The sequence below is a fragment of the Bos indicus x Bos taurus genome, chromosome 19 (genome assembly GCF_003369695.1).
Source record: "Bos indicus x Bos taurus breed Angus x Brahman F1 hybrid chromosome 19, Bos_hybrid_MaternalHap_v2.0, whole genome shotgun sequence".
NCBI lineage: Eukaryota > Metazoa > Chordata > Mammalia > Artiodactyla > Bovidae > Bos > Bos indicus x Bos taurus.
In genome coordinates, this window is record NC_040094.1 from 62608497 (window position 1) to 62632317 (window position 23821).

The 23821-nt window shown below is 47.2% G+C and overlaps 1 long non-coding RNA gene across 1 annotated transcript; it reads left to right on the forward strand.

Annotated features, from left to right (window-relative positions):
- The first annotated feature begins 223 nt into the window (after window positions 1–223).
- Window positions 224–20937, forward strand: LOC113878240. The gene is made up of 3 exons (XR_003506950.1): window positions 224–499; window positions 2485–2618; window positions 20676–20937. It is a non-coding gene; the product is annotated as an uncharacterized LOC113878240 (long non-coding RNA).
- The last annotated feature ends 2884 nt before the right edge of the window (window positions 20938–23821 follow it).

Sequence of the window (23821 nt, forward strand, 5' to 3'; positions counted from 1 at the left end):
AAGAACAAAAACAACAAATAGCCTATCCCATTTCTTTATGATTTTGTTATATCAAGAATTTTCAAACAAGTCTTGCTCCTCATAAGCAGGCCTGGGTCTCACATTATCCACATCCTTGTGAAGCCAAACAAAGCAGGAAAAAAAAAAAACAAAACCAAGACTTGCTCACAGTTTTGTTTTGTTCCTATTTTTTGCTGACTGGGACTAAATGCTGCCATATGCTGAGAAAACATCCAGCGCTTGCATGTTGGGTTTTTTCTCTTGTTTAGTTTTATCTGGTCGAGTCACGGAGCCGTTGGCTAAGGAAGCCTATAATCTGTACTTCGTGAATAACCATGTAATTGAGCGATTGCAGTCACGGCTGCGGGCTGCTGTGTGGACAGTAGTCTTTGGGGGTTTTTTCTAATTTTTTTTCTGGAATGCCCAGAAAGGGAGCACGCGAGTTGGTTCTCAGGGCTCCAATCCTGGAATCTGCAGCCTTCTTCCAGGAGTGATGAAGGTGAGGAAACAGGGCCTCAGGAGCCCAGGGAATCCAGCCTGGGAGAGTTTCCCAGGGTGATTTTCTGGGTTGGTTGGTTTGTTTTGGTTGGAAACGGGAAAAGCTAGATCTGTGCAGAACCCACTTCAGTGTTTGGAATGGTCTTTTCAGAGCTCCGTGTCATGGGAGTAACTGTCTGCAGACAGGCTTCTCTCCTCAGTGCACCAACACAAGCCCACTGCTTGATATCTCAACACATAGAGGGGTGGGTGGAGGGGTGGAAGGGTGGGTGGATGGATGGGTGGGTTGATGGATGGATGAATGGGTGGGTGGATGGATAGACGGTGGATGGATGGGTGGGTGGGTGGATGGATGGGTGGGTGGGTGGGTGGGTAGATGAATGGATGGGTGGGTGGGTGGGTGGGTAGATGAATGGATGGATGAATGGATGGGTGGGTGGATGGGTGGATGGATGGATGGATGGGTGAATGGATGGATGGGTGGATGGATGGGTGGGTGGGTGAATGGATGGGTGGGTGGACAGATGGATGGATGGATGGGTGGATGGATATATGGATGGGTATGGATGGATGGGTAGATGGATGGACCACTGAATATTCTCAGGACCCAGAATTGCTTTAAGTTAATCAGATACATGAGAAAATTATAATGCTTCAAGGTGCCAATATTTCAACACTCCAAGTAACACAATGATTCAGCCCAAATCCTCAATATTGCTTTAAGGAATGACACTCATGAGTGAGATGTGAGAGTTTTCAGAAGGTTGCAGGCATTGACATTTTTTGGTCCCGAATGACACCGACTCTGCCTGCATAAAATACTAGTCCTGGCAGGAAGTACCAGTGGCTCCTCACCACTTAGGAATGAAAATAAGTGGCAAACAGGAAACCACGTTTATTTTTTACTACAAGTCAGCCAAACTCCCACACCTGTGCTGTGCATTTCCTCTGTTGGGCGTCATAAAGGGCAGCAAGAAAGTGACACTTGCCTCCTCCGTCTCTCCCAAGAGGCCGTCTCTCTGCTGGGTAGCGTCTGTGAGGGGAAGCAGGGGAGCGCAGCTGAGACAGCTCAGGGAAAGTCTCCATCCCCCAGCCCTGATCCCTCAAGAGAGTCACTGAGCAGCTGGCCCTCCCAGGGATGCTGGGGCTCCTGGCCGTGGCTCTGGGGACAAGGTAGCATTTGATGAAACACCCCATCCAGGACTCAACTGAGTCCCAAGGCAGAACAAGTTGCTGCTGGAAATTATCCTGTGATGAGATGATTTGGAAGGAAGCGATCGGCCCTGAGAGCCACTGGCTGCGTTCCCTGCTTCTCGCTCACCGGGCTGGATAAGGTTTGCCTTCAAAAGATGACTTTGCCCACAATTCCTTCAGGAAGGTTCTTTATCCCGGGGAGCCTCTTCTTGAGAACGGCTGAACTGTGAATACCCGTTCTAAGTTAGACCGCTCTTTCAGCTCCATTTAAATTACTATCATCATGCTGGCTTCCTTAATGACGCACCTTGGGAGGCCAGAACGTCTCTGAGGTGCAGGTCCTTAATGAGGAGCTTCGTCCAAGAGGTATAATTTGAGCTGTCTGCCGTGAAGCGGTCCTGACTGAGCCGGGCCCGGTCCCCGCTGGCGCTGAACTTCCCCTGCCCCTGAGGAGCACTCAGCTTGGTTCTCTCCCTTTTCCTCACGGCCCAGGCACTGACGTGTCTTTCTGCTTGGAGCTGCCCGTCTGGTCCTCTCGTAAGAACAGCATCACAGTTGAACACGAATAGACAAATTGGAGACACGTCCTTCTTCATATTCACAGGAGTCAAAATATGACCATCAGTTTGTCTAGTTGAGGACCAAGTTGCTTTGTTTTTTAACTCTTTTTATTGTATTGGAGTAGAGTGGAGTCACTGTGCTGTGTTAGTACCTGATGCACAGCAAAGTGACTCACTGTATACACTCACACATGCATATGTATGCAGTCTTTTTCACTATGGTTTATTACAGGACCCTGAGCAGAGTTCCCTGTGCTGTGCGGTGGGTCCTCGGTGTTCATCTATGTTATATACAGCAGTGTGCACCAGCTAATCCCAGATTCCAGTTTTATCCTGGCCCTCCCTGCGCTTTCCCTGTTGGTAACCGTAAGTTTGTTCTCTATGCTTGTGAGTCTTTTTCTGTTTCATCGATGAGTTCGTTTGCAGCCTTTTTGTAGATCCCACACACAAGTGGTACCGTATGATGTTTGTCTTTATCGCACTGACTTCACTTACGTGACAACTTCTAGGTCCATCTATGTTCCTGCAAGGGGCATTATTTCATGCTTCTTATGGCTGAGGAATATATACGGACCACATCTTCTTTATCCAGTCCTCTGCTGATGGACATTTAGGTTGTTGCCGTGTCTTGGCTATTGTAAATAGTGTTGCAATGAACACTGGGGTGCGAGTATCTTTTCAAATTATAGTTTTCTCCAGATACCTGCTGAGGAATGAGATTGCTGGGTCATATGGTAGCTCTCTCTTCAGCTTTATGCTGTTCTCCGTAGTGACTGCACCGATTTACATTCCCACCAGCAGTGTAGAAGGGTTCCCTTTTCTCGACACCCTGCCCAGCAACTGTTATTTCTGGACTTTTTAATGATGGCCATTCTGACCAGTGTCAGGTGGTAGCTCATTGGACTCGCAGCTGCATCGAAGCTCAGCCCTCTCATTCCCGCCCCACGTCCCCACCTCCTCCACAAGTGAGCCCCTAATAGCACACACCAAGGGACCTGGTCACACGCATCTCCAACTCAGAGCCAACCCTGCCCTCATGGCAATCCACCGGCCTTCTAATCCATCCCCCTCCAACCTGGATCCACTCTCAGGTCTGACTTCTCTGAGCGTCTGCTTAAAACGGAGAATTTAGCATCTGGAGAGTGAACAGCCAGGGCCTTCAGGAAAGTCTGCCAGCCGTTGTTTGCAGCTTGTCAAAATCACATCACCTCCACCCTTCCCTCTGGCCAGTCTCTCTTTACGTCTCCCTGTCTCCACTGAAGCTGCAAACGCCACGTCTTCACAGTTAAAGGTTTGTTTAGTCAGGACAGCGTTCACCCAAAACAAAATCTCTCGTGAGTGGTTTTCTGCTCGCCCGTCACTCCCCTGCCTGCTGACCTCGACTCTCAGACCAAAGGAAATGAGGGCCAACAGGTCACAGGCAAAGCCGAGCTCAGACCTCAGCGGCGGTCCCCGGGCTGGATGGGCCTGTCCTCACTCCCACCGTCCTACTGATTGCTAGGTCTCTGCTCCTGTGGACTCACTGGCATGTGGGCCTGGTCTGGTCTTGATTTAAGAGGAGGAAATAAGTCACAAATCTTTATGGGCAAAGATAATTGCCATGGGCCATGTTTTTCCTACTCCGAGTCTGCTCCTCATCGGCACTGGACGTCACCCCCCAGAGCGGGCGTCCGGGCCCTGGGCCTCGTGGCTTTCAATGCGGCCATCGGCTAGACTTTGATTTCCTGCTCCTCCACCTCCTGCTACAGAGTTCCCGGGCTTAAAGAAGTTTCCCTTAACTCTGCTCAGGGTTATGTGGCAGCCTGGGTGGGAGGGGAGTTTGGCGGAGAAAGGACCCGTGTACGGCAGGGCTGAGTAGCTCTGCCTTGCACCTGAGACCATCCATGCGGTGTCAATCAGCTACGTGAAAGCCAAAGTGTTAGTCGGGCTCAGTCCTGCCTGACCCTTTGCAACTGCACGGACTGCAGCCTCTGTCCATGGGATTCTTCAGCCAAGAACACTGGACTGGGTTGTCATTTCCTTCTCCAGGGGATCGTCCCAACCCAGGGGCTGAACCTAGGTCTCCCACATTGCAGGTGGATTCTTTACCTTCTGAGCCACCAGGGAAGCCCAGTTGGCTAGAATTCAATATAAAATAAAAAGTTTAAACAATAAATAAAAAACAAGAGAAGTTTCCCTTTAGAGAAACAACTCCCAATTGTCCAGAGAAAGGATTGCATACTTGTCCATTGTCCATAGAGAGAGGAGCCTGGCAGGCTGCAGCCCATAGGGTCCCAAAGAGTCAGACACAACCGAGCAACTTAGCCCACATGCACTGTCTAATTTTTCAATTCATAAATTGATGCATGAATTGGCCTCTTATTTCTAAATCTACTTATGTTGTGAACTGGTCTGGGGCTCAGGCACAACTTGGAAGTTGTTTAGGGAGACCATGACAGCTGCTGAAGAAGCTGAGGGTGGGGAAGGTCTAGCTACTCTCTCATAAGCTCCCTGTCAGGGTGTAAGGAAAAAGAGCCTCAGACCGAATTCTTCCCATCACACGCACATTTACTCGACAAATGTTTCTTGGCAAGCAGACACAAAATAGTTCATGCAATCAGTTCTGTAGACACAAATAAAGTCCCAGCCCTGTATCTCTTGGACGTGATGAACAGTTCATTTATTAGAAAGGTTTGGTTAAGACAGACACAACTCTAGAAGCAGGATTCAGCTCTCTCCGCTGGACCCAGGCCACTGGAAATGTTCCAGTGTCAGAGGCTGAACACGAAATTGCTCACTCTGAGTGGATGGGCAACAGCCTTGCAAGACTTTCCTAGCCTGGTCTTGGAAGATAAGGGCGTCTTCAAAGCACTTTGTTGTTGTTATTATTTAGCTATTCAGCTGTGTCCAATTCTTTGCGACCCCACAGACTGTAGCCCACCAGGCTCCTCTGTCCATGGGATATTTCCAGGCAAGAATACTGGAGTGGGTTGCCATTTCCTCCTCCTCGGGATCTTCCTGACCCCAGGGGTCAAACCCTCATCTCCTGTATCTCCTGCATTGCAGGCAGATTCTTTACGCTGAGCCATCAAGACATGGGTGCTTATATGCATATACACGGCATTAAGAAATGGATTCCTTTATAAAGGAACTAGTTGGTTGAGTCTGGATTTGAGTTGTCTGAAGTAAAAATTCTAAGAAGTCTCTTCTCTTCTCTTGACAAACATGAGCACTTATTTTAGCAAGACTCAAGTAGGCCCCGATGCAGGGCTGGCAGGTTGAAACATTACGATTCCATCCATCATGTTCATAATTCATGCATTTGCATCTCTAAGGAACCAGATCAGAATAAACAAACCCCTGGCACTTTCTCAAATTTTGGTCTCTGTCGTCTATCTCTTAATGATTTCCAGAAGAGGCGGTGGAAACAAGAAGCAGCGGTTCACCCGGGGTCAGCTTCCAAGCAACTGACTGATGCTAGCGTCAGAATCGTTCTTCAAAGACATCTTCAGAAGGGAAAGGCGTGTGGGCGTGTAACGAGTAATCCCCTTATCCCGAAAGGATGCGACACTCCACAGAGACACTTACAATCCAGCGCTTTGGATTTTCCTTTCTTTCTTCTGTGGCTTTGCTGTTTAATCTTGTTAGGAAGGTACCCCAGCTTGTTCCACTGAAGTGAATGTCAGCATGGCCTTTGGAATAACAAGACTCAGAAGTATATCTGTACCATCTCTTGTTGGGAAACCAGGAAAAGCGGTCCTGGAGGATCATTCACTGCCCCAGATGTTTTCTTCTCACAGGTCTGGTTGCCCAATTGTTTTATTTACAAATGAGAGATTAGCCATTAGGAAGAGCAAAGTGAAGTGACAGTGAAAGTCACCCAGTCGTGTCTGACTCTTCGAAACCCCATGGACTAAACAGTCCATGGAATTCTCTAGGCCAGAATACTGGAGTGGGTAGCCTATCCCTTCTCCAGCGGATCTTCCAGACCCAGGAATTGAACCGGGGTCTCCTGCATTGCCGGCAGATTCTTTACCAGCTGAGCTACCAGGGAAGCCCAGGAAGAGCAAAGCCCTAGCTTTTCAAAGGTGCAGATTCTAGGGCAAAGCCGCAAACCAGTCAAGTGTGGGGGTAGACCTAGGAACCTGAATGCAGTTCTGATCATCTATGACTCCTCCTCACTCCTCAGAGTCCAGGGTATTGTGGTTTCTCCTGGAAGCAAGTAAGACAAGGTCAAAAGAATAATCCAGAAGCAAAGTCTGCTGAAAGTGGCTAAAAGCAGAGCTCCATAGAGAACCACACACTACTGGGGAATATGCAAGATAAAAAGCCACCAGGACTTCCCAAGTGGTCCCGTGGTTAAGGCTTTGAGCTACCAGTGCAGGGGACTCAGGTTCCATCCCTGGTGGGGAACTAAGATCCCACGTGCTGTGGAGTGAGGCCAAAAAACAAAAAAAGCTACCAGACTTGCTGCCATTTATTGGGGAAATCAAGTCTTTTCACATGGTGAAATGTTACAGAAAGAACACCGAGTAACATGCCGATGGGAGAAAGGAGACCAGCCATAAACGCCAAAGGTACAAGTGGTGAAAGAATAATCAGAATTGGAAGGGGACTGTTTCTTGCAAAAAAAAAAAAAAGTGTTTTTATATCAGGGAACCCCACATCTTCATTAGCAATATTGACTTGGTGACAGTTATATATTTAAAAAATTAGGGTTTCACCAACAGCTCAGTGGTAAAGAACCCACCTGCCAATGCAAGAGATGCACGCAGGAGATGTGGGTTCGATCCCTGGGTTGGGAAGATCCCCTGGAGAAGGAAATGGCAACCCACTCCAGTATTCTTGCCTGCCCAGTCCCATGGGCTGAGGAGTCTGGCGGGCTACAGTCCATGGGTTCGAAGAGTCGGACGTGACTGAACACACACATACATGTATTAAAATTAATTAGTTTCAGCCCAGAAACAAAAGCATGAATGTGTGGGCATATAACGTAGGATGTAGCATTGTCAAAGTGAAGGGGAAAGCACCGTATTTAACACTTGTGTTGAGATTTTCCATTTTGTGAAATGAGTGAGATCTCTGCCACATATAAAAAATGAATCCCAGCTGGATTAAATAATCAGAGACAAACCACAAGCTACAAAAGAATTAGAAAAATAGACAAAATATTTTTGTAGCTTTAAGGATAAGGAAGACTTCACAATGAAGACATAAAACTGAGAAGGTCAAAATGAGAGACTCTGACTGACCTGACAGCACCGGGATGGGAGACCCGCAGATGGAGGGCGTCCAGAGTCAGAGACGCCAGAGAGTCAGACCCCAGCACGGGACACCCGCACACGGAGGGCGTCCAGAGTCAAAGACGCCAGAGAGTCAGACCCCAGCACGGGACACCCGCACACGGAGGGCGTCCAGAGTCAAAGACGCCAGAGAGTCAGACCCCAGCACGGGACACCCGCACACGGAGGGCGTCCAGAGTCAAAGACGCCAGAGAGTCAGACCCCAGCACGGGACACCCGCACACGGAGGGCGTCCAGAGTCAAAGACGCCAGAGAGTCAGACCCCAGCACGGGACACCCGCAGATGGAGGGCGTCCAGAGTCAGAGACGCCAGAGAGTCAGACCCCAGCACGGGACACCCGCACACGGAGGGCGTCAGAGTCAGAGACGCCAGCACAGTCAGAACCCAACAAACCGATAACAGCCTGGAAAGAAATGTCTCCAGCAAAGAGAAAGAAGCGATATCCAGAATGCTGTGTTTATTACAAATTGACAAGAAATGGGTGAACATGGCACAGAAAACTAGCAGACAATGAGACCAGCTGAAGGGCAAGACCCGGCAGCAGGAAAGGAACCCAAATCACAAGCACACACGAAAATAGGCTAAACTCTGTCTAAACTCTAGAAGGACAAAAATGGTTACAGCAAGTATTTTCATAATATTGATAATATCCACTGTTAGCAAGAAGGCAAGATCAAAGACCCTGCCACACACTGTTGATACGATTGTAACCCCATAAATATTAACTCATTAACGCCCACATCTCTGGAATCAGAAATTCCATTTCTAAGAGTCTATCCTCCAAAAATATCAGTACTACCAAGAAAAGTCATTTAAAAAAAAATTATGCAGTTGCCCGTTGCCACGATACGGAAGAAACCTAAGTGTCCATCAACAGATGAGCAAATAGAGAAGATGTGGTTACACATGGGCTTCCCAGGGGGCGCTAGCGGTCAAGAACCTGTCCGCCAATGCAGGAGAGGTAAGAGATGAGGGTTCGAGCCCTGGGTTGGGAAGATCCCATGGAGGAGGGCATGGAAACCCACTCTGGTATTCTTGCCTGGAGACTCCCATGGACAGAGGAGCCTGGCGGGCTATGTAGTCCACAGGGTCACAAAGAGTCAGACACAACTGAAGTGCCTTAGCATACACACACACACGTACATACACAGGCAACAGAATACTACTCAGCTACAAAAAAGAACAATTTTTTTTCCATTTGCAGCAACATGGACGGACTTAAAGGGCATTGTGCTAAGTGAAACAAGTCAGGTCGAGAAAGACAAGTACTGCATGGTATCCCTTACGTGGATGGACTTAAAGGGCGTTGTGCTAAGTGAAACAAGTCAGGCCGAGAAAGACAAGTACTGTATGGTATCCCTTATGTGGAGTATAATAAAAACAACAAACCAGCACATATAACAGAAAAGAAGCGGATTCACAGATACAGAAAGCAGACTAGTAATTACCAGTGGATTGGGGGAGGGGCAATGCAGGGATGGGGAGAGGGCACAAACGATCGGTGTAAGACGGGCTCAAGGCTGCACTGTTCAACATGGGGGATACGATCAACATTGTGAAATAACTAAATGAAGTATAGTCTTTAAAAATTGCATAAAAAATTAAAATGAAAAAATAATTTTAAAAAATTAGAAACATCCAAAGGCAGAATTCTTGGTCAAAGGGTAGGAAGATTTTTAAGTCCTCTATTTTAAACTGGCCTATTTCAAAAAATACTCTGTACATGTTCCACACAGGACTCAGGATAAAAATACTTACCCTACCCTATAACTGTTCATTCCGCTATATTAGAGTTCTGCTGTGTTCTGTAAGCCACGCCCAGCCTGGGCCTGATGGTCATTACGGAATAAGCGAAACTTTCCCAGCCTTGATCAAACACCAAATTCTAATGAAAGAAATAACTTCAGCTATTTATGAGAGTATGAGACTTAATCCAAAGGGAAGTCAACTCTGAATATTCACTGGAAGGACTGTTGCTGAAGCTGAAACTCCAAAACTTTGGCCACCTGATACAAAGAGTTGACTCACTGGAAAAGACCCTGATGCTGGGAAAGATTGAGGGCAGGAGGATGAGATGGTTGGATGGCACCACTGACTCAGGGGACATGGGTTTGAGCAGGCTCCAGCAGATAGGGAAGGACAGGGAAGCCTGGCAGTCCATGGGGTCACAAAGAGTCGGACACGACTTAGGGAAGGAACAACGACGTGAGCCTCCAAGAAGGACCAGGCTTTGTCTAATGAAGATGAAATTAAACTAGCAACTGGAGGACGAGATGACCTGAGTCAGATCCCCTTGCTGTTTAGCCCCTAAGTCGTACCCGGCTCTTCTGTGACTCCATGGACTGCAGCCCCCAGGCTGCCCCACCCATGGGATTTCTCAGGCAAGAACACTGGGGCGGGTTGCCATCTCCTCCTCCATTTCCAAGTCACCTTAAGCAAGCTATTTCACCTCCCTGACCTCCGACGAACACGTTTGCAGAATGACGATAATAACACCCATCCTTCTGAAGGATTCTTGTGAGGATTCATGACACGAACTAGGAGATCGAGCTCTACAGAGACCTGGAGTATTATCAGGGCTGAGTCTCTTGGGCAATAAAGTGAAAACTGAAAGACGTGCCTGACAGCTAACTGCCTCCTCTCAGGAAATGGTTTCTCCTAATTCTTAGAAACAGCAGCGACGGTTTACCCCGTCCCTGGCACCTGTGTGTCAGCAGCGCCAAGAGTGAGCAGAAAAGACAACCCCCCCCTGAGCTCTCAGGAACCAGGACTAAGCTTCAGGAAACGAGCCCTTGTCACTTTGTTTCCATCTCAAGCTGGGGTTCTGACATACATCTAATCTTCGCATCACCTCCTGACTTCGTGTGCTGGGTACTTGAACAGGGTGGGTCCGGAAACCCAGGACATGTCCTTGGGTCCCTCTGCAAAGCCATGAATGCCTGGGACTCATTCTGGGCGTGGTCAGTCCCTGGCCACAGGGTGAGAAAGGGGTGGATGCCCAGGCTGGTCCAATCAGAGCATCTCTTCTAGACTCCTGCAAAAGGTCAGCCTCTCTGTTGACAGAGGCTGTTAACTTTAACCCTGAAACGGTACAGCAACCTGGCCCTGCCTCACCGCAGAGGATTTACAGCAGAGGTGAAGCCGAACTCACAACCCCTTCCGTGGCTCTGGCCCTGGCTTTCCTCTCTGTCTTCCCCTCTCCCTCCGTCTCTTCCTCTCTGTCTCTCTGATCAATCTCTTGATAAACACGCACATAAATGGGGGCAGAGAAAGTCACAGAACGTTCGTACTTGTTAGGAACAACTTCCCCCACCGCTGTGCATGTTGAAAAAGCAATAACAATAGTAAGCTTTCTCATGCACACCTCCCGCTCTCCACCAGCGGTTGATACTTTATGCACCAACAAAACAAGCTTGTGGCTGGACAAAAACAGCACACCATAAACAGACAGACTGCTTCCCAGGTCAGAGTTCACCTGGAAGCAATAGCGAACTCTGTGTGGCTTCTCCCGGGCATCAGTGCAAATTTTTGCGGCAGCGAACACATGAGCAGAAGCACGTGACCTCGGGCTCATCAGTCAATATGACAAACGACTTCGAAGAAGACCTGTGTCACCAGTATGGAAAGTCCCCAAAAAAGTGTTGTAAAATAATGTCTTGCAAAGCCAAGTTCATACAGATATCCTCCCAAAATCCCCTTCCCCACAAAAAGTAGCTGAGAAGTGAGTCTGATGGGTGGGGTGAAAGAATGAAACTTTCAGCAAGGGAAAAGTAGAAAAGAAAGAAGTTTTTATTCCTGGATTGCCACTGGCTTTCCTGCTCCTGGTTTTTTTTTCCTCTTAAGTTACATGAGGTAAACCTGGGGTAGGGAAAGAACCATGAAATTAAAAGACACTTGCTCCTTGGAAGGAAAGGTATGATGAACCTAGACAGCTTATTTAAAAAGTAGAGACATCACTTTGCTGACAAAGATCCGTCTAGTCAAAGCTATGGTTTTTCCAGTAGTCGTGTACGGATATGAGAGTTGGACCATAAAGAAGGCTGAGTGCCAAAGAACTGATGCTTTCAAACTGTGGTGCTGGAGAAGACTCTTGAGAGTCCCTTGGACTGCAAGGAGATCAAACCAGTCAATCTTAAAAGAAATCAGTCCTGAATGTTCATTGGAAGGACTGATACTGAAGCTGAAACTCCAATACTTTGGCCACCTGATGCGAAGAACTGACTCATTGGAAAAGACCCTGCTGCTGGGAGAGATTGAAGGCGGGAGGAGAAGGGGACGACAGAGGATTAGATGGTTGGATGGCATCACCAACTCAATGGACATGAGTTTGAGCAGACTCCAGGAGATAGTGAAGGACAGGGAAGCGTGGCGTGCTGCAGTCCCTGGGGTCACAAAGGGTCAGACGTGACTTACGGGCTGCACAACAGCATGAGACACAGATGCAGACTTAAGATAGACTGCTGAGGTTGTCTTGAGTGAGGTTCCAACGTTTATAACAGAGGAAGTCTGAATATTTCTGATAGATGTTACGGGTCCCCTTTCTTAATGAGGAAACAGAGGGTTAATGAAGAGAAGGGACTTGGTCAAGGGCAAATGGTTCTCCACCTCTCTCCCCACCACCAGGCTCATCTAACCCAAAGCCTGCGGTCTTTCCCCTGAGCTGATGAGCACAGGATGCGTCCAAGCCCCCAGCGGTCTGAATTATCTGGGTACACTGTCTCATTGATTTCCTTCTTGGCTCCAGGCAGTAAGTTATCCAATGAGAGAATCTCGTTCCTTCCTTCCTTCCTCCGCTGCTTCCCATTCTCCTGGTCAGGACTGGGATTCCATGCCCGGCCACAGCCCTTGAAATCTCTTCGTCATAGCAGCTCAGGGAGAGAGGAACCTGGGGAAGAAAGCTTTGCGTACCTCTCCTCTCAGACTCAAGGCTGGAAACTGTTGACCCCTGTATTATCTGACTGTGCTCTTAAAGATTAAACGGCAAGAGATAAACTCAAGTCCTTCCAAAGGTCAACTCACTCCATCTTACCTCCCACTTTGCCTCACAGAGAGGCATTTCTGAAATCAAGGATGTGGGCCCTGCTGTTGAACAGAATTAATGAGTTATCCTTATTTGAATTATCCTTATTTCAGTAAAAATTAGAGGAGGGCTTCCCTGGGGGCTCAGTAGTAAAGAACCCGCCTGCCAATGCAGCAGACGCGGGTTCGATTCCTCGTCCAAGAGGATCCCACACGCTTTGGAGCAGCTAAACCTGTGCACCCCAACTACCGAGCCTGTGCTTTAGAGCCCGGGGGACACAGCTACTGAGCGACGTGCGGCAACCACTGAAGTCTGCGTGCCCGAGGCTGCGCTCCTCCGCACAGGAAGCCACTGCCGGGAGAGGCCCACGCGCCGCAACTAGAGGAAAGCCCGCACGGACTGAAGACCCAGTGCAGCCAAAAATAAGTAAATAACACATGTTTAAAAAATAGAGGACCAGAAAGATGTGTCACACAGAATCCTCCCATTCTAGCACTACCAGTGTTAGGAGTTTGGTACATTTTTTCCCATCCTTTTTCTTAAGCATCTGTTTCAAACACAGTTGTTATGAAGAGGTCTAATTTTGTAGCATATTTTCTTTAATAAGCATTTTCCATGTTGCTGTATGTTCTTTACAACCATAAATGTAAGGATAGACCAGTCCTAAGGATGTCGTATCATCGCGACGGACATTTACAGGGGTTCTTTGCAGGGAACTGAGTCCCTTTGCTGTCCACCTGAATCACCGTAAATCAACTTTAATTTTTAAAAAAAGGTTAAATAAGCCCTAGGGATGTTGTGCACAGCAGGATGACTATAGTCTCTATTGCTGTGTGATACGTAGGAAAGTTAAGAGAGTAGAGTCTAAAATTTTTCATCATAAGGAGAACATTTGCTGTCTTTTCTTTCTATTGTATCTACAAGTGGAAAAAGTGAAACTTGCTCAGTCATGTCCAACTCCTTGTGTGACCCCATGGAGTGCAGCCCACCGGGCTCCTCTCTCCGTGGGATTCTCCAGGCAAGAATACTGGAGTGGGTTGCCATTTCCTCCTCAGAGGATCTTCCCAACTCAGGGATCGAACCCGTGTCTCATATCTCCTGCATTGGCAGGTGGATTCTTTTACCACTAGGGCCACCTTGGAAGCCCCTTATTTCTCAGTAATACTGGGAAAATACATATACAGTTAGTGGGTTTTGAAAAACACACACATCTGAGTAACTACCAGCATAATTAAGATGTGGAGCTTTGTCTTCACTCCAAAAAGTCCCCCATCTCCACCCTCAGCCCCAGACAAGCACTAAACCGCCACTGTGGATGAGCTTTCTCTGCTACAGAATTTCATATAAATAGAAACATACATTTATTCTACTTTCATGCATCATAATATTTTTGAAGTGCAGCCATGTTGTTGCATATGTAAGTCATTTTTGTTTCTTTTTATTGCTGAAGTATTCTACTGAATGGACGCGTTACAGTTTCTTTACTCATTCACTATCTGATGAACATCTGGGTTGTCTCCAGTTTTTTGTTTTTTTTTTTTGGTTATTATAAATAAAACTGCACTAAGCATTTCTGCATAATTCTTCTTATGGATGTATGTTTTCATTTCTTTTATGTACATACCTAACAATGAAATCTCTGGATTGTATGGTAAACGTATAAACATCATAAGAAGCTGTTTGTAAAGTGCTTCTACAATTTTACATTCCCCCCAGTAATAAGTTAGGTTCTCATTTCTCCACATCCCCACCAACACTTTTTGTTGTTAGCCATTTCAATGTGAGGTGGATGGAGGCAGGATCAAAATTTCAAACTTTTTTTATTTTTGGAAAGAGGTAAAGTATTATTCTACTATAAAAGATATAACTTGTGCCATGCCAAACGATACTGGTTAATTTCTGTGATGTTCGTTTCGTTAGAAAGCAGACTAGAAAGACTCTAGAAAGACTCTACTACGGTGGAGGTAGAGATGCGGGAATATTAAAGAAGTGGAGGAGAGTCTATCGGTGGGAAGAGGGGCCCTATGGAGACACTCCAGGAGGATTAGCTGGGTGACATAGGAGCCACCCACATGAGCCGGAATTCAGAGGTGGGCAGATGTTTATCACTCCCAAGCTTAGGGTCCTGGATTTAAACTCTATAAAAGGAGTTCCTTATATGTGGAATCTAGGAAAATGGTACAGATCAACCTATTTGTGAAGCAAATAGAGTCACAGACGTAGAGAACGGACGTGTGGTCACGGGGGCGAGCAGAGGCAGGGGTGAATCGGGAGGTCGGGCCGGACGTGTACACCCTGTTGATGCTGTGTGAAAAGCAGACAACGGCCGGGCACAGCTGCTCAGCACAGGGACCTCCACTCACTGCTCTGTGACGGCCTGAGGGGAAAGGAAGCCTAAAACAGAGGACCAGATGCCTCTGGTGCCTGATTCACCGTGCTGCACAGCAGAAACTAGCATATTATAAAGCAGCTGTACTCCAAATGAAAAGTTAAAAATAAGTAAATTTCACCTTTATAAGTTAAAAAGCGGGGAGGAGTCCATAAAATTGGAGCAGAAGCCCAGAAATCACACTTATGACAGCAGACAGATTCCTCCATATTTATAAACTTCCCAATGGTAAGACGCAGCTTAGAGTTCTGTGAATTTGATCAGTCCTTACTCATGGCCTTGTGAACCCTTGTCTAGAGTTGAGAATATCTAGCCTCAGTTACTGAAATGAGCCGTGTGCTCAGGGTGAAAGTACTCTTTCCCTTGCCAACTCCAAACCACACGTCTCGCTTTTTGGCCGTAACCAATCATGAGGTCAGCAGGTTCAGCCTAACCTAGCCTACCTAACACAAGCATTAGGGAATATTTTGCAAGTGGCCATGCTTCAGATCTTGTATGTTAAACCCAGGGTCTGAGGTTTGTTGAATCAACACACTCACAATAAAATATGCGAGAGCCATAATTCCCATGCAGAAAGACACAATGGTTAGTGTACATCATAGGCTTTGCCCGCTTTCAGAACCTCACACAAGTTAAATGACGTCTTTGTGCCTCTTGGGTTTTTTCCATCTTCATAAACAAGGACCGAACAAAGGACCTCCTTGATGATAACTGAAGGGGGGAAATTTTGAGAAAACCAATGCTATTTGTACAACGATCATCATAAATTAACATTTATTCTGTGCTGGCCAAACTCCAGGCACTTGTTGTCCTGAGCTCTCACCATGCATTAAGCAGCCCATTCTGTCATCAGACAGTCCTGCCCCACACGCCCTTCCCTTGGCACCCATGGGGAATGTGCCCCAGGGGTCCCTGTTGATGCTAAGATCCAACGATGCTGAAGCCTCTCGTGGAAACACCTTCTAAGGGAAGAAGTGTGCTTCCCAGGTGGCTCAGTGGTAAGAAATCTGCCTGCAATACAAGAGACCTGGGCTCAGTCCCTGGGTCAGGAAGATCCCCTGAAGGAGGAAATGGCAACCCACTCCGGTGTTCTTACCTGGGAAATCCCATGCACAGAGGAGCCTGACGGGCTGTAGTCCATGGGGTCACAAAAGAGTCAGACACAGCTGAGCAACTAAACAGCAGCAATGAAGTGAATACGCAGACCCTCCACACCTGCAGATTCAACCACAGTGAAAGTCATGGTCGCTCAGCCGTGTCCGACTCTCTGCGACCCCATGGACTGTAGCCCGCCAGGCTCTTCTGTCCATGGGATTCTCCAGGCCAGAATCCTGGAGTGGGAGCCATGCCCTTCTCCAGGGGATCTTCCAGACCCAGGGATCAAACCACGGTCTCCTGCATTGGAGGCAGATTGCTTACCATCTGAGCCAGCAGGGATTCAACGAAGCACAGATCTAAATTTCACGACTGGAAATCCTCAGTGGGCTGAATTCCCAGAAATAAAACCCCAGGACGCGGAGGGTGGGTACTGCACTTGCCCACAGTCAACCACATGAGGCGTGTGAGACCCAGGAACCGAACACAGGCTTTCTCACCCCGACGCTAGTGTCCTGAACCACCCCCCAGCCATAGCACACAGTAGAATGAACTTGCCTCCAGCACTGTCTTGATGAATTGAACTGAGTTAGCTTATCTCACATCGCGACAAATGCACAGAGGTTGGGGCCTCGGTGTAAGTCACATTTTTTGAAAGCATAATCCAGCCAAGTTCCTGGGCGAGTTCTTTTATTCTCCTTCCTTTTCCAGCCCTGAATTTCCCACCTCTTGGGCTTTGGTACTACTTTAGCAGACATGGGGTGAAACTGAAGGAAAAAAAAACAAATGTGAAGAGCACCTTCTAGGAGAAACATAGCATCATTAAAACGCCTACAAGGTGGAAAAGGAGTCGAAACACACTTATTACACACAGATTACACGGCAATTCATCTGAGGCGTTAGATTTTGCAGCAAGGTTGGCATATTTCAAATACTCTTCACTTTGGGTCTCTCCTTTTTGGCCCTTCGTTTTTAACAGCAAAGGTATTGTATGCTTTTGTTTCAGGGGATGATGTAAAGAAGGAAGTAAAGAGGGGAAAAAAAACAGTATTTTCCTGGCTCTACTGTTTTAAAAGCTTTGGATGGCAGGAGCCTGGAAAGGACTCTCAGTTTTTACAAAATACTTCTTGGAAAACATCTTGAATAAGAGGAAAGCCAGGTAGGAACTGTGCAGACAGGAAAAAGGGAGTTCCTACAGAGACAAGCTTGGGCCAACAAAGGAGGACCGAAGTGGGTGGCAGAGGTCTCATCCAGGAGCCTGACAACCAGATTAAAGAGGAGATGTGCCCACGGGACGTTTATTTCCCCAGATTTAAACACAATCCAGGAGCAGAGAAAGAAAAAAAAAATTAACTGAGGTGAAATGCTTTTCCACTCTGCTGAAATGAGGGTTGGAAAGAGAAGTTAGACTGAATCTCAAAAATCCATCGAAAGTTGTTTTTCCTGTATACTCGGGCTTCTGGGCTAAGATTCGATTCACACCTACAGCAGCTCACACAACGGAGTGCAAACCAGGCGCGCGCTCCTGGCAGGCTGCTGTCCCCCAAGGTTTCTCAGGGAAGAAGCGAAAGGAAGAGGCTACAGGCCACGAGTCAGGGAAGTTTCTGGACAGCCGAAGGGACGGGCCACACTCTCCTGCCAAGTCAGCCCGGGTGAAAGGACAGCTTGTCTCTTTACAGATGTCCCACAGCAGAGACGGCAGGCGGTTTCGAAACACTTCTTCTCAGGAAAAGGGCCAAAATGTTACATAAAGTTAAAAACCAGTGTGCAGCCTAAACCCCAAGATGAGCGAGCACTGAACCTTCTCTGAAGGCTCTGGGAGCCCTGCTAACCTCCACTTCAGTGCTCCGTGGACGCCAGGCCATAGCTCGCTCTTCTCCTTAAGAGGAGCTAGACAGGCTTCATTTTTAGCCCAAAAAGTGATAGGAGAAATCCATAGAAACGCAGGTGCTGAATCTAGCTCCCCTCTGATTGCAAACATCCCAAAGTGCATCCAATTTCCTACACACTTTTGACTCAATCGATGGCTTGGGGATGGCGCAAGAACAGAAAGGACAACAGAGGTGCCTCCTGCAGACAGAAGATTCTGGGTCCTTACGTGCAAGGTGTGTGTTCCAAGGATCCACAGGAACCGCGGCGCCCAGGAGCTTGTTAGAAATGGATGGTGGACCACACCCCAGGGCACAACAGAGGATTTCTATAGCAGTGAAAATACGCTGTCTGATATTATAATGATAAGTACGTGTCGTTATATCTGCCTGCAATGTGGGAGACCTGGGTTTGATCCCTGGGTCGGGAAGATCTCCTGAAGGAGGACATGGCAACCACTCCAGGGTTCTTGCCTGGAGAATCCCATGGACAGAGGAGCCTGGCAGCTACAGTCCATTGGGTCACAAAGAGTTGGACACGACTGAGCGCATGCATGCGCACACACTCACACACAAACACACACACACACGTCATTATAAATTTGTCCAAACCCATAGGATGCTCAACATCAAGAGTGAACCCAGGGACTTCCCCAGTGGTCCAGTGCAGAAGACTCCCTGCTTCCACTGCAGGGGCTACAGGTTCAATCTCTGGCCGGGGAACTAAGATCATGCATAGCAAATGGCCCGGCCGAAAGATGTTTTTTGAAAAAGAGAGTGAACACAACGGTGAACGAGGGACTTGGAGCGATGGCGATGTGTTAATGTAGGTTTGTCCATTGTACCAAACGTCCTGCTCTGGTGAGTGATAGGGATCTCGGTGGGCGGGGGTGGGGAGGAGGTGCAGGGCTACGGAGAAAACTCTCTGCCTTCCTCTCAACTTTGTTTTCAACCTAAACTTCTCTAAGAAATATTGTTGCTACTGTTGTTTAGTAGCTAAGTTGTGTCCAATTCTTTAAGACCCTATAGACTGTAGCCTGCCAGGGTCCTCTGTCCATGGGATTCTCCAGGCAAGCACACTGGAGTGAGTTGCCGTTTCCTTCTCCAGGGGATCTTCCCGACCCAGGGATCGAACCCAGGTCTCCTGCATTGCAGGCAGATGCTTTGTCCTCTGAGCCACCAGGGAAGTCCAAAATTCATGGGCAGTTCAGCCAGTTCTAGGAAGGAGAGGTTTACATCGATGTTTCTCAAACTTCATTCATTCTAGAAACATTCACTCTTTTTTTAAAAACCATTTCCATATACAACCCTTATACATTATTTTTGCATTAGTCAATTTACAATGAATTTGGTTTCTTTAGAAGCAACCTTCAAGTCAATAAATAAGACCAATGAAATCAGAAATCTGATGGTCTAAGTTGTGTTTTTTTTTTTTCCTAATCCACTTTAAAGGGAGACTATTACTTAGGAAATAAAAACAGTCACACCTGCATAAAAATGTGACTTAGAACTCCAAGAAGCCCCTTCGTTCCCACATTCGCTTCTTATTAGCTCTCAGTGGTAGCTCTGTTTTGACATGGAATCTCTTCACCCAAGTGGTGGGAGCAAAACTTCTCGGCTCCCAGCTCGTCCAGGTCAGTCAGGGACCAGAACTGACAATCGATTTGCCCAAAGTGACGCGCGTGCTGCGAGGTGGGAAGACTAGAGCGCGGCTCTGCCCCGCAGGGCTGAGCGTCCACACCCCACCCCAAGCCCCAGCCGCTCCGGGACTTGGGTCTTGCTCCTGCAGGTGTATAGCACCCCTCCCTTCATGTCAGGATGACTGGTGGGTCTGTACCGCAGAGTGAGGAGAAACTATTCCTGAGTGTCAAGCCTTTCATTTTGCAGCTTTCTGACATCCAAGGGGCCCGATTTCTTTCAGAGCCGCTCATCAAAGTTTCTCTTCACAGAAGCAAAGCCACGTCTTGCTCTTCCTGCCATGCTGCTTGTCACAGAGCAGATTTCAAAGGCTGAGCTTCCCAGGCCAAATTCTATCCTCCTTAAACATGTTTTTTAAAAACAGCTCCTACAAAAGGACTGTGTGAGCAAGCTCCCGTGACTGACAGCCTCTGGCCCAATTATTTCTTCTCAAAGTTTTTTTTTCTCTGTGACTTTCCTGGCGATATTCTAGTGATTCTTGGCAATATTGATTCATGTCTGAGGAACGAGGGTAAATTAGCAGTGTCTTTCCGCTCTGCTCTATGACAAGCATGAGAACATCCTTGCACACTATATTATCAATTCTCAGTTCAACTCTGGAAATACGTTTTGAGGGTCCCAGACAAGCCACAGGTGGTAAATGCTTCCGGGTCACAAGAATTCCATGTGACATATTGCAGTCTTCGCAAAAGAGGGATGTGTCTTTTCCACCCAACAAAAAAGTTGTCAACTTCTATTTTTCTAAATCATGTGTCCTCAGTGGGGGCAAAGTTTGTTCTTGGAGGAGAAAGTATCTTGGCTATGAGAATGGTATGTGGCCCTTCAAAGCTCACCTCAACTCAACAAAATCTTCTTCACCCTAGAATTTAATTTCTCTCATCAGACTGAAATTTAATTTTAATCAATTTAAGTAGTCCATTGAATTTAAAATTCAAGTTTAATTTTTTTTTTCCTTAGGGACAGTGATAATGGTGGCGGGGGGAAAGGTTGAGAAACACTGAAAATGCAATGAAATTGTATTTCAATTGTACTTCTCCTCTGACCTATAAATTCTTCTATTTCCCTCCTAGAGAAAAGATTCCCAAAAGAAGCATTTACACGGAGTTGCTGACAGCACCATCTTTTTTAATGGTGGGAAAACCTGAATGTTCATCAGTTGAAAATGGTTAAAAAAAAGAAGAAGAACGTCTGTATTACGAGAGGCTATGTACGAGTGCTCCTTGGAAGGCAAGCTGTGACAGACCTGGACAGAGGATTATAAAGCAGACATCACTTTGCCAACAAAGGTCTGTAGTCGTGGACTGATGTGAGAGTTGGACCACAAAGAAGGCTAAGTAAGCACTAAAGAATTGGTGCTTCTGAACTGCGGTGTTGGAGAAGACTCTTGAGTCCTTTGGACTGCAAGGATATCAAACCAGTCAACCGTAAAGGAGATCAATTCTAAATATTCATTGGAAGGACTGAAGCTGAAGCTCCAGTACTTTGGCCACCTGATGGAAGAACTGACTCATTGGAAAAGACCCTGATGCTGGGAAAGATTGAGGGCGGGAGGACAAGGGGACGACAGAGGATGAGATGGTTGGATGGCATCACTGACTCACGGACATGAGTTTGCGCAGACTCCGGGACACGGCAAAGGACAGGAAATCTTGACGTACTTCCAGCTCCTGGGCTCACAGAGAATCGGACACAACTTAGCGACTGAACAACAGCAAAGGACACGCTGGCGTTTTCTGTTCCTCCTGGAAGTAAATGAGACGCTCCCAATAAAGTCACAGCACAAAGTTTACTTATCACTTTGAATTTTCTGTCTACTTATTGAAAAAGCTGCTTTAGACATCAGCGATTGTTTATCACAGATTCCTCATGTGTCTTAATGAGAAAGAAAATATAAGAGATATAAAGTGTTCAGAGTCTGAATGATCTAAATTGTTTTTCAATTCGAGTCAGCAACCATCACATTTCTCCAAAATCACCCGTCAAGCGACCAACGATTCTCCTCCAGGATTTTCTTTTAACGCTGACACCCGTTCTGCAGCTTTTGATGTCGGCGCTTTCTTGATCAGCAACAATCCATCACAACAACCTTTCATGGCTTTGAAATTTTCTTCATCCAGTCTGTGGAACTTCACAATTTCTCCTGCCTTCAATCACATGGCTTAGCATGGGATAATAAAAGGAAAAAAGCCCTCTTGTGTGCATTTCCAAAATAAATAAATAAATAACAGCTTTATCAACTTAAGAATCCCTTCCTTAGGTCTCATGAAGCAGTCATCATCTGGCAAGAAAAAAAAACACATGGAACCGTGATCATTTCTCTAATGACGAAAACTTGCTTCACAAATATGCAATTTATGCACCAGCTGGCAATAATTGTAAGATGCATCACTGATTTCAAAGATGTTAAAATATGTACTATATACACCCTAGAATTAATGACATATAGTGTCTTACTTGGGGCTTCCCAGGTGGCACATTCGTAAAGAATCCACCTGCCCACGTGGAGGACACAAGAGACTCGGGTTCGATCCCTGGGTCAGGAGGATTCCCTGGAGTAGGAAATGGCAACCCAGTCCAGTATTCTCGCTGGAGAATTCCATGGACAGAGGAGCCTGGATACATTAAGTGTCCTGTTTGAGCCTCCCAGCAGCCCTGTGAAGTAATTACTGTGTTTACAGACGAAGAGGCTGAAACATAACTAGTGAAAAGAACTCTCCCAAGGTCACAGAGCCATCGAGCGAACACAGATACTCAACTCCAGAATCTTCTGACGCTATACCCAGAGCACATGACCTCCGCACTCTGGCTTCTCAAGTCAGCAGAGTCATCTTCATCCCTGGCACCATTATCAACACGATGGTCATTGTCACCACCAGTCGTCCTGGGCATAGCCCTCATCATCAAAGTCACAGTGAGACAGACGGGGCCTCGGACTCTGCTGCACTGCCTGCGCCTGGACGGACGTCTCCCTCAGCAACAAAGCGCAAAGTGACCATGAAAGTGCTGCTCAGCTCAGCCACGTCCAACTCTGTGGCCCCATGGACTGTAGCCCACCCGGCTCCTCTCTCCTTGGAATCCTGCAGGCAAGCAGTTGGAGTGGGTTGTCATTGCCTTCTCCAGGGGATCTTCCTGCCCCAGGGATCGAACTCCCGTCTGCATTGCAGGCAGATTCTTTACCATCTGAGCCACCAAGGGACTGAAAATATTTATAAATACATGCATGCGTAGTTGGGGCAAATGCTGGACAATGAGATACAAAGAGACCAAGAAGTCCAACTGCCACTTCTGAAGAGCCAGGAGCGAAAGCAGAGTGCCCCCTGCACACAACACCACATCAGGGGTGGGCAAAACACCCAAGCCACCCCTCCGTCCTGATTCCTGGACACCTCTCTACCCTGACCCCAGGTAAAAACCAGCTCAGCCCGCCTGAGTGGGCAAGGAAGCCTGTTACTTGTTCTTGCTCCTTCCTGCTGCAGCAAGGGCCCCGTAAAGCCTTGCCTGAATGTCCTGTCCAGCCTCTTATCAATTTCTATTGATTAAGGAGGCCAAGAACCCTGGTCGGTAATGACAGTAATCAGCAGCATTGTCGTCACCATCGTAGCTAATATTTACTGAGCACCTATTTACCGTGTGCTAGGTTCTATGCTAAAGTTCAGTTCAGTTCAGTCACTCAGTCGTGTCCGACTCTTTGCGACCCCATGAATCGCAGCATGCCAGGCCTCCCTGTCCATCACCAACTCCTGGAGTTCACTCAGACTCACATCCATCGAGTCAGTGATGCCATCCAGCCATCTTATCCTCTGTCGTCCCCTTCTCCTCCTGCCCCCAATCCCTCCCAGCATCAGAGTCTTTTCCAATGAGTCAACTCTTCACATGCCAAAGTTAGCATAACTACCCTATAGATACATTTATTATAGCTTCATTCTACAAGCACTGATAGTAAGACTCAACAGGATCAAGTAACTTGTTTAACATCATTCATCTGAGGCCCAAATTCATACCCTGGCCATCTGACTGTAGATACCACACTCATAACTACTAAGGATTAAGTACAGGACCCAGCAAACTGTAGGCATTCAGTAAATGATGCGTATACTTGTGCCTAGCCCAGTGACTGGTATGTGGAAAATAAACAATTATAACAACAGTAGGGGCTCCCCTGGTGGTTCAGTGGTAAAGAATTCACCTGCAGTGCAGGAGACCCGGGTTCAATCCC